Source organism: Puntigrus tetrazona, chromosome 22 (assembly GCF_018831695.1).
Source record: "Puntigrus tetrazona isolate hp1 chromosome 22, ASM1883169v1, whole genome shotgun sequence".
NCBI classification, from domain to species: domain Eukaryota; kingdom Metazoa; phylum Chordata; class Actinopteri; order Cypriniformes; family Cyprinidae; genus Puntigrus; species Puntigrus tetrazona.
This window is the reverse complement of record NC_056720.1, coordinates 179,139-191,280: the sequence shown is the minus strand read 5'-3', so window position 1 is coordinate 191,280 and position 12,142 is coordinate 179,139. Positions and strand designations below refer to the sequence as shown.

Here is a 12,142-nt window from a genome sequence, read left to right as displayed (position 1 = left end):
AGATGTTGTTCTGTCTCACATGGGGAGTTGGATTTGAGACTGAACGCCAAGAAGAGTGTATTGCGCTCCCGCTCAGAGGACCACATACCTACACGTGGTGTGGGATTCACCACGATGTGGGCACAATTGTCTCCTGCTCGTGTGCAGTCGATCCTCACATCAGTCGAGAGAGCTCAAGGAAGGCCAGTCATTCACTGTCAAGCAGTATCAGAGACTGCTGGGTTGATGGCAGCCAAGCCCAACGTGATACCTTTTGGCCTGCTGTACATGAGACCCCTACAGTGGTGGCTCAGGACCAAGGGGGTCTCGAGAGGAAACCCACCATAGCAAGATCAAAGTGTCACGCCGTGCAGTTTGTGCCTTAGACTTGTGGAGGAAACCTTGGTTCCTGAATCAGGGCCCAATGTTAGGGAGCTCTTTTGTCGCCGCATCTCTCGCTTGCGACGGATGCATCCTCAACCGGTTGGAGCGCAGTGCTGAACGGGCGCCTGCCCACGGTTCTGTGGAGTGATCACCACCAGGGTGGCATATCAATCTGCTAGAGATGTTAGCTGTATTTCGTGCCTGAAGCACTTCCTCCCACACCTGAGAGGTCACCATGTGTTGGTGCACACCGACAACACAGCGGTGGTCTCTTACATCAACCACCAGGGAGGTCTCGCGCGCGCGCTTCTTGAACAAGCTGGCGCACCAGATCCTTGTGTGGTCCCAGGACAAAATCCACTCGCTGAGAGCGACCCACATTCCTGGGCATCTCAATATGGAGCGACACCGTGGAGGAATCATGTAAATTAGTTACACGATTCCTCCACGGTGTGCTGAGGATGAGAGACCTCCAGTGCGGACCAGAGTTCCTCCCTGGGATTTGGTTGTGGTGTTAGAGCAGGGATGTCAAACTCAGTTGTACAAGGGCCAAAATTCAATACACACTTTAGGTCATGGGCGAACAGGATAAACATTTATTTAACACACTAAAACTAAATGTTTTTGGAACATAAGTATGAATAAAAACAGACAGGAATATTATTCTGAAACAAACTTAAACCTTAAATTACTTCTATTTAATTTTTGCTCTTCATAAAAATATCTTGTTAAATATAATATTCAAATTCCTTTGCTCCTATGTCAATGTATATAAAAAAATAAACTTAAATATCCCAAAAGATTTTGCTCTCCTTAAAAATATCTCCTGTCGAAATTATACAAGTTAGAAATATGAACATGCTACAAAACCTGGAAATATACATAAAATGTGTGCTTTTCAGCAATAACAATTAAAATCATTCAGTTTTCTTTGCTCTTATGACTCTGGTGTGATTATTTGCTCTGACCGCAGCCGGATACCTGGCATCTTTTTTGGCAACGAGTTCGCTTACGCTTGTGTAAAGTCCTGTGTTGTGGAGATTCTCAGGATGGACAGCAGGTGCTCATCAGTGAGACGACTTCTGTGTGCTGTTTTGTTAATCTTCATCACTGAGAAGAGCTTCTCACACAGATATGTGCTCACAAACATGCACAAGGTTCGAGCCGCATAAAGACGGAGCTGAGGCATTGATGTAGGGATGGAGTGAATGAACAGTGTCGTACTTTGCCTTCAGTGTCCCATTACACTGCAGCTCAATCAGTTCCATCTGAATCTGCGCAGGTGCAGTTTCAACATCGACGCAAAATGGGTTGCAAAGCAACTCAAAACTCTTTTGTGCTTCTTCAAAGTCACTAAAACGCCGCGTGCGAACCTGCTCAGTAGTGTGCTCAGTTTGTCGGCAAAGTCCGTTTTGGGGGAACACATTTGTGCTGACTTGGTTCAACATTACTTGGCAACAGGAAAGTGAGGCAAGTTGCACTGTTGCATTTGTGTCTCCCATAAAAGCAGCTTCACTTGAAATGCCTTCACTGCGTCATACATGTCAGTAATCATGCGGTCACGTCCCTGGAGCTGCAGATTTAAGGCGTTAAGATGAGCTGTCAGCCAGCAACGACAACTCACACTTCCATTTTTCTCCCTCAAAATGGTGAGTCTTTTCCTTTACTGTCCATGAACTGACAGATTTCGTTGCTGAGCTCAAAAATTCTGTTCAGAACTTTCCCCGACTTAGCCAACGCACCTCTGTATGATAGGAATGTCAGCAAACTCTGAATCTATCTCCCGCATAAAGGACCGAAACTGCCAGTGATTTAACCTTTAGCTTGGATAAAGTTTACGGTTTGCGTTACAGTGCTCATTACATGGTCCATCTTCAGGACTTTGCCACATAGTGCTTCCTGGTGTATGATGCAGTGATATGCTGTTAACTCACCAGTACAGTTCTCCTCCTGCATCTTCACTCGCATCCTTCCCACTAGTTCACTTTTTGCACATAGCCGGCGCTTCATCAGTTGTAAGTCCAATAAGTTTGTCCCAGGGCAGTTTCATGTCGGTTACACTTTGACATACGTTTTCAAAATGTCTTTTCCAGTCGTTGTCCGTGCATCGATTTAATGTCCATTACTTCCTCTGTTACGCAAATTGGAGTCCACTCCACGGATGAAGATAACCAGTTCAGTATCAGTCATATCAGTACTTTCATCCACAGCAAGAGAGTAGACAATAAAGTCTTTGCTTCTTTCACTCAACTGTGCTCTTAGATCAGTGGCCATCTCACAAATTCGATCAGTAACTGTATTTCTACTCAGACTTATATTTGCCAGCATCTGCTTTTTGTCTGGACATAACACGTCGAACACCTTGATCATGCAGCTCTTCAAAATTCTCCCCTCCGTAAATGGCCGAGCTGATTTGGTGATCTCCTCTGCCACGATAAAACTTGCTTTCACAGCAGCTTCACTTTGTGATTTTGCACGGTAAAAACGTCTGCTGGAATGATAGATTCTTCTTTAACTCTTCTGCTTTCGGTTTCTTCTGCTCTGAATCCAGGTCTTTCAGGTTATCCTTGTTTTGTCTCAAAGTGCCGTCTTTATATTGAATTCTTTAATTACAGCCACATTAGCTCCACAAATGAGACATACGGGTTTACCGGCAATGTCACTAAACATATACTCAGCCTCCCATCGATTATTAAAGGCTCTGTTTTCAGAATCAACTTTTCTTTTGGCATCGTGACTGGTATCTTCAGCTAACGGCTATCTTCATTATATCTTGTAATAGCTAGACTTAATTGACGCGAGAAGTACGCGGCAAGGCAGCTGAAGCGTTGCATTATGCCATAATGATTATGGGATCTGTAGTTCTGTGCAGTATTGTGTTATCAGCGCTTTATATCGATGGACCATGAATAACAATAATGTAAAATGATCTTGCGGGCCATGATTACAAGGTGGGCGGATGTGGCCCGCGGGCCGTGGAGTTTGACACATGTGTGTTAGAGGCTCTGTGTAAGGCACCCTTCGAGCCCCTCGAAGAGGTTCCCTTACCTGTCTTATCTTATAAGACAGCATTTCTCCTCGCCATCACCTCTCTTCGGAGGGTGGGAGATCTACAGGCCCTCTCAGTGGCAGGCATGGCCAAGGCTTTTGTATACCCACGAGTGGGTTATACACCTAAAGTGCCCTCTGTTAGACCGCAACCAATCATACTGCAGGCCTTCTGTCCTCCCCTTCCAGGACCTAGATCAGCAAAAGTCCAACTGCATGTGTCCAGTGCGAGCACTGGACACTTATATGCGCAGAGAACTGCGTCCCTCTGCGGAGGTCGGACCACTTACTCATTTGTTTTGGTCCGACAAACAGGGGTGTAGTGCTGCTGCTAAGCGGACTATTAGCAGGTGGATAGTTGAGGCTATCCAACTGGCCTATGAGGCCTCTGCACTCCCATGCCCTCTCGGCTCAGAGCGTACTCAACTAGGGGTGCTGGCGGCCTCCAAGGCCTATCTTAGCGGTGTGCCCCTTGGGGGGACATCTGCAACGCTGCTGGGTGGTCCACGCCCACTTTTGCCCGCTTTTACAATCTAGACATGAGGGCCACCCCCTGCTCCCTCTGTCTTATCCTGATGGGTGGTCTGAGGACCCCTTTTCAGGCAGGCCTTGGAACTATGGCGGCGTGGGCATCTCGTTCCCAAAGCGTTTATGACGCAGCTCGAGTTCCTGAAGAGGAACGTCCCAGGTTACAAATGTAACCATGGTTCCTCTAGGGAACGAGACGCTGTGTCCCGATGCCATACTTCCCGCACTTCCTGCCAGCGCTTACTTCACTACAGAGGCGCGCCGGCCGCAGAGCGTGACTTTATACTTCCTGGTCGGTGATGTCATCTCGTCCATGACATGGCTCCTCCATTGGACAGATTTCACACGTGGTTCAGAGCGGCTCACGCTGGGCGCTCCCAAAGCATTTGTGAAGGGAGCGTCTGTTCCCTAGAGAAACCATGGTTACATTTGTAACCTGAGATGTTATGGAATACACTGGCTCGCAGTGAGTTCACAGTTTTATCAGTCACATTTAATTTACTAAAACATGTTAAATCTGAGCTAAACGGTCCGTTGTTGCTTTCAGTATGTCTAAAAGATCATATAAGATGAACTCAAATTTCACTAACGCACATAATCACCTGAGATGGTCAACCGTCATATACAGTTAATATTGTTTCAGCGAAAATAGATATAAAATATTTGTCTAATTAAAGATTCTGCATGTTGCCGTCACTGCTAGTTAAGATAAACTCAGATTAAGAGTAAGGCCTACAAATAGCTTCCCGATGGAAATTTTTACGAAAATTATTGTTTTAAATAAATTATTGTACATACTTCCTGATTTCAAATGACAAGTGATCAACTTATAACTTATATTAATTATACATACACAAAACTGCTCATTCCCATGGCTATGTACAGCAGTCAAAAAACAAAATGCAGAATAAATATAATGAAAATCATCTCTAATGTTAAAACTGATGACATCACTTTACTTCCTCCTTCCTATTTTCTAAAGATCTGTGATACAACACCCACGCACTTCTTCGACGTTTCAATGTTTGAAAACTAATCTCCTTATTTCCTACATTTTCATTATTTTCATGTATTTCATCATTATTTTTGTAACTCTTACTACATATCCCCTCTCGCATTAATAGTTTGCTCTATATGTATAATTTATAACTTCAATGACACTTTTAGAAGTTAAGTTTTCATATTGCATTTGCAGACACACTGTGATCTTGAATTAGATCAATAGTAAAACCCATGTCTAATTTTGAAGAATTATAAAAACAAAGTTTACAGTGTAGTCTTCATTTACACAAGTGTAAAAACCTTATTTACTGTACTATACACGGTTCAATAAAGGTTGGATTTGCCAGTTCACCTAAAATGTTTATAAAAATGTATAAAAGCACCTGTTGTGTCAAATCTCGACTCACCAAGCAGCTATATTCTATAGCTTTTAATTGACTAGCAGTAAATATTTTTGGTAATGTGATTTTAACAAAATACTATGTATTACCGCTATTAAAGTTATAAAAATTAATACAGAAATATTGCTGTTGCAATAAGATAATTGTTCTGTAAAATAGTTAAAATTTTTACAATAATAATATTTGGTATAATTTCTTAATTTTCACATTTAACTTTGTTGTTGAATTAATTGTGCAGTCCTGTTTAACTAATAACATTTTTATTTGATTAAAAACGTCTGTTTTGAAAAGCCTGGTTGGAAAGACCTAGAGAGGCAGACAGGATTTACACAAAACTCAAAGGTTTGGAGGTAAAAACCTGAGAGGGAACCAGACTCAGCATGGTGGGACCCATCCCCTTCTCAGAGAACAGTGCACACATTAAAATTACATTCATTTTACCTACTTAATATGGAAAATTAATATATTTAGAAAATAAACCAATTATGTAATATGGCCAACATAAGATTAATTGGTCATCCAATTATTAGATGAAGGAAGTTGACCACTGAAACATCTTCCACCATCTAGTCTTGGACTCATCAGACAGACTGGATATCCTGTAGAAGAAGCAAAACAGAGGTGATACTGTTAGTCAAATGAACCATCTTACACTAAGAGATCTTATGTGATGTGAAACTGTAGCTGACGGCTGCATAGTTACAATTTGATCTCTGATGGTATCAATCTTAGAAGTAAAGAAATTCATGAAGTCATTACTGCTATACTCTTTGGGAATGTTAGCACCTGTTGACATTTTATTTTTCGTTAATTTAGTTACTGTTTTGACTAAATACCGGTGGTTGTTTGTTTGTTTTCTAAAAGAGAGAAAATAATCAGATCTTGCAATTTTAATGCTTTTCTGTATGACAGGATACTCTCCCACCAGTCAATACGAAATACTTCTAATTGAGTTTTTAGCTCCATTTTCCGGGCTGCTCTCTTTTGAGGTGCGAGTGTTGTCATTATACCATTGAGTCAGAATGTTTTCTTTCATCTTTTTTAAGTGCAAAGGAGCAACTGTATCTAAAGCTAGAAAAAAGAGAGTGCATAGTTTCTGTTATATCATCAAGTTTTTGCGTCGTATTGGATGTGCTAAGGAATTGGGAAAAGTCAGGAAGATTACTTAGAACAAAACAGAGGGTTTCCATCAGTATTCCACATAACAGTACATTGTCATAATAAAGATAATAAAGTCAGCGCGATACTCTGTGCCATGATGTTTGATCCACCTTACCAGTTTTGATATTCCACTCCAAGTTTGGAAGCTATGTCCATGCCACCTCTAAGTCCACCGAGTTCCACCATTTTCCCTGGACCAAGAATCAATCTGTACTGGCTAAAACACTCCCAATGCATTGCCATAAAACTCTGGTGCTTTTTTGCTAGCATTTTAGTAATGTTCTTAAAGCTCTTTAATTGTTTTAAAGAACTTATGTTTTAGATTCGTATCTCATACACCATATGTGCAGAACTGGTCCAGTTTTTCTTATACACCGTTGGTAATGTATCATTATGTGATGTTTTGGTATTAGGTTTATTTCAGGAAAATTTTTTTTGCAAAGCTGATGTTCAATTATTAAACGTTTAAGATAAATGGTCATGCCTTCTGTAAGGACTGGTGAAAATACAATGTCTGAAGAAGTAAGAGCAAAAGACACCAGTGTCTATCATCTCTTTGCACTAAATCACCAAATAACAGGCATGTTGCGCAACAAGCACCAAGATTATATGACATTCAAACCCAAATTGTTGCTTCTGAACAACAATTTGACCATCGGTGGACGGTTCTTTTTTAAGTTGACTTTTACTGTTTCTAAAATGGGAATATAGGCAAATTTATCTGTTACAACAACTTGATCGAATGTACTAGTAGTTTTATTTCTCCTGCAAGCACTATTTCAGTTGGTTCAACAGTGGCCCATTTCTCTGTAAAAAAATAATTTTTGTTTGGCTTCTGAATTGAACAAAGTAAATGGATTTCCCAAACGCTGAATTGAACTTTCTATTTTCCTTTTAGTAGCAATGTCATTTGGAGACAGACAGAGCAAAGCTGCATCCTGGGCTTGACTGTGAATCTCAAACTATTTCCTCCATAGTTGAAACAAAACCATTTATAGCAGACTGACTTAACCCAGCAACTTTTAATTGTGCAGTTGTACACATTTAAATATGCACAGCAGATGCACACATATCCAAAGTAATCTTATTTGATAAAACTGATGTTGTGGCCACCTCTCCAGCAATAACAATCTGATCAAATGTTTGAGTACTTCTGCCTCAGCAGTCTCAGGGTTGTAAATGGTGTCAATACTGGATCACTTTCCTGGTCTTTTCCGGCCTTGGGCAGAAGGTGGGATCAAATGCAACAGAAGTATTATAGAAGAGAGGTTGCCGTCTCAACCTGTTTAAACGCACGTTATGTTAGCAAAATTTTAACTTACAAAAACTAACACCCTCTTCTGAGATACCAGTAGGAGATTCAGCTGCGAGCAGTAGTTCTTCCAAATCACTGGTGCTTGGAAGCTTTTTGCACTGCTGAATCACTTTTTTCTTGAATACAGTGGTCCACTTTTCCAGTAGCTTGCCTGACACTCCTCCTCCAAACATCAGAACAAAGTTTTGCTCAATCTAAGAAGAGGCAGAAATGTATGACAAAAAATTATGGATATAAAACCATATGGGCATTGAATAAACATATTTAGAAATGAGTATACATTTCACTGCATTGTAAAATTGTTGGAAAGTATGATTATAAACACTTAAAACCATGTGTTTGAATCGTGGAAAGACTGTCAATATATCACTTGACTGCATAGGTCAAGAACCATGTTGCGGCGATAGTCAAATGTCAATTTCATTTTCTTTTTGATGGCATCCTCATCAGAAGAATGGTTCATGAATGCAATTGTTTCTTTGCATTCATCCTCATTCAAGATGGTCTTTGGATAAAACTCTGACTGCCGTCTTACAGTTGGTCCACCAGACCCCGCTTCAGAAGATGCTCCTTGTCCCGATGAACAAAACATTTTAAAAGCCTCAACACTACTTAAAGAATGGTAAGTTAACTTAAAGACAACTAAACATCAGAACTCCTGTGAAAGATGGCAGAATGAGCTAGTGAATAGTGAAAATAGTGAAATTCTGAAATGTCCTAATTATTATTTTGTACCTTCAAATGATGCATGTCGTTCGTTAGCTAAACTTCTCTGTATCGTTATGATTCTCCATGCCAAGTATTAAAAAGTCTTAAATACAACTCTTAGAAACCTGCGAATACCCTGGAGAAGCTGGGGGAGTGGCTTTATTGCATCAGAGATGTGTCACTTCACTTGAACAGTTCAAGCTCTCTAAACCAGAACATAACCTGTCCTGAAGGCTAGCTGTGGAGCGTAAGTTACTATGGCGATGACCCCTGCTAAAAACCAAACCAATTTCATGGTACCTAAAATTAACTGAACTTATCATTAAAAGAACTTTACGATTAGAAATAATAATAAATTAGCAATTCAAAGTGGGTTTCTTTTGCAGAGCATAAAATGTTGAAAACTACTCATTTGTCCAGCCTCATCGATGTACTTGTGTGTTTGTTACCCCTCAGTCTAGAATTGCCCTACTGTGGATTTATTCATTTTTATCTGACATCTTTGTGTGCTCCTTTCCGCACCACGCCATAACACTAATTGGATATCTAAATGTATTCATTTTTTTTTCTCTCTAAGTGTTTTTATAGTTTGTGTGTGTATATATGATATCGATATCAAAGTTTAAATTTCCTATTATCTACAAATCATTTCTCGCTGGTGTGAAAGGCAAAGTTCAATCAAAGTGAGCTACTCTCAGGAGACTCAAGTGCAGAGGTGTAAAAGTCTTCTCAGAGTTTATTTCAAGAACTTAGAATCCACAGAAGATCAAAAAGAATTCAAAAAATAGAAATGATTAAGTCCAATAAACAGCACAGGGCAGAACTGAGAAAATCATGAAAACTTAACTTAAAATCCACAGTGGAAATCCAAAATGCAAGGCAACAAACAAAACTTAAAGGATAATCACAAAAACTTAACTTTCTGGCTAAGGACAGAGATGAAGACTAGAAAACAGGTCACTCTCCAGCATGACTTAAAGCGAAGACTCAGTGACATTTCACCCCCGAGGCCCAATATAAATAGGCAGGTAAATTAGATCAACACGTCTGACAATAATCAGGCAATCAAAATGGCGGAAAATGCAGTGTAGGGCAAGGACAAAAAAAAAAACAGAGACATCACAGAAAAAGCACAATAGCGGCCACTAGGGACCCAAAACAGAATAAACTCCTAACACCCAATTACTACTTTGTTATAATATGCTCTTATCCTCCTGATCGATAATCCATAATGTAGCTTAATAAACAAACTTTCTCAAACCTGGTTTATTTGAATGGATGGAGTCTGTAATGGATCATAAAAATGCATATTTCAGTTGCAATCCTCTAGGTTCTCGTAATTCTTTGTTTTCTGCATATGTGTGCTATGTGAAAGTGTGGATTCGTCAGACATACACAACACTTTGGTAAAGACAAAGACTTAATGAAACCTCAAAGACTTTATGGTAGCTTTAATATATTGAAAGCATAATCCAAATTAGGTGTGAAAATATGTAGAAAATTACATGTACAGCATGTGCAAATTAATATAAAATGCTGTGCTTACTGACTTTTAATCAACCACTTCAACAACTAAAGCAATATTTTTTTTTGTTGTAGTATTTAATTGTATTAACCATTAAAAATTAAAGTGATATTTATTCACTTTATTCACCCTAATCTCTGCTACATTTTAAGCAATGCTTCCACACATCTAAGCTACTACAGGCATTTAACTGAAGCACTTGGTTATCCTCAGAGTAAACCCGGGCTGATATTTCTTATGATTATGCAGGTGGCAGAGGGACTTCAGTTGGAGGGTTAGGCTCATCGTCAATCTTCAAATCACGACAGAACAACACAGGTTCTTGCCCAAAACCCATTTTGTATTGCCACAGATAAAAACTCTGATTTGGCTGCAGCTCGAGTGAGAGTTGTTCTTCCACTTCAGTGAGTTCGGTCCAGGTTTCCTTCTCAGTGCTGACACGTGAACCTCCATATTCTGCAGAGAAAGAGAACTGCCACTTCGCAATTAACCCTTCAAGGGTTCCAGATTCAGTCGAGACTGACGTGGCTATCTTCCAGTTGTGAGTGATCTGGGACATCTTCTCTTTATTGTATCCAACCTTTTTATTAATTTTATTTTGCCACTTCACTGGCGTGTTGCTGTCATTATTTATAGTTTTAATATTCTCCCACCTCCCAAATGCTGGGCCTTTAGTAATTGACAGCCCACCAGGCAGGAAGTTAAGAACATCAGGATGAACAGAGTAGACATTGACACACTGCGTCTTGTTGAAGTTGGTACCTTTGTAGTATTCAACTCCCCACTTTGAACTCTCGGCTTGAGGAAGTAGTAGTGGAATCGCAAGCCCCAGTAATACAGACCGCTCTCTGCAGTTGGGATGCAGCTTGTATTCTACAGCATCCCAGTCATGATTCATGTTAGTTGTTCTTCGGTAAGTGCCCTTTCCTTGGAAGATGATGTAAAATTGCCAAAACCCGAGAGGTAGTGGTCTCCACCTCGGCAGTTGGGATGAAGACTGTAAACTACAGCACTACTGTCTGTCGACAGATCGGTGACTCTGCGGTAAGAATTGCCCTTGATGATGTAGAAGTAGCCATCCTGATGACCAAGGTAATGGTCTCCATTTTGGCATGCAGGGTGCAGACTGAAAATGTTGAGGTCTGACCCTTTATTGAAATTGCTTGACTGCATATATAAGCCGAGATCAGAGCGGATTATATAATAGCAATGGTCCACTCCACAGAAGTCAGTACCTTTGGTTTTGCTCTTGGGAATAATGCTTTGCATCGTGCCTGAACCTGCAACACACAAAAAAACAAAACAAAAACATTTAATCTGTAAAGGTAATGGATTGCTGTTATTTAAATGTTTCTATAGATTGATAAAACTTGATGTGATTTGTGATGATGAATCTTTTAATAGGCATCATCGGACTAACAGTCAAAATGGAAAATCAAAATGGAGGATAGGATCTTCAGCCGCTTATTGTATCAATGTTCTTGCATGACCCAAGGACTCTATCCAATCTCGTGATTTAAACAAAAAAAAAAAAGCGTTCTTACCTTTTTTTTTGAATGTTTCATATAATTTTTGGACACAAGGTGATGCTTCTCTAAAACCTTTTGAGTACGTTCAGGTGCAGCATTTAAGGGGGCCATGTTTGATTAACTCCCAACTCTACGAGGGTTCTCTCCTACTCTACAGTACGGTAGGTCTACATAAGCTAAGACATTTATCGATACAGCTTACAATCTCATGCTTTTTTGCCAAATTGTTCAGATTTTATTAACAAAAAAGTCCAGTAGTCAAAACTACTCATGTGCCCTCGGATCACCCTTGAAATAACGCATAACATGTTTGATCCGCATCAGTGGTGGTTCACAACCCATTTGTGAGTCGCACAAAGTCATTTATTTTTATGAGAAGAAACTTGCTCACTCTATTCACTTTGCTTTATTCTGCATGAGACTGCATGCACCGGAAAATTCTAATGTCATGAAAACTGTTTCAGTTATGTTCACTTATTTCTATTGTCCAGCATTCAAATCGAATTTATCACAAATAGGCTAAATACTAGAAGTACATAAAATGAAACAGACTCACAAGAAA

The 12,142-nt window shown here is 40.0% G+C and overlaps 1 pseudogene; it reads right to left on the bottom strand.

Annotated features, from left to right (window-relative positions):
* Positions 1–1,372: 1,372 nt before the first annotated feature.
* On the bottom strand, positions 1,373–8,281 carry LOC122328107 (annotated as a pseudogene).
* Between the last annotated feature and the right edge of the window lie 3,861 nt (positions 8,282–12,142).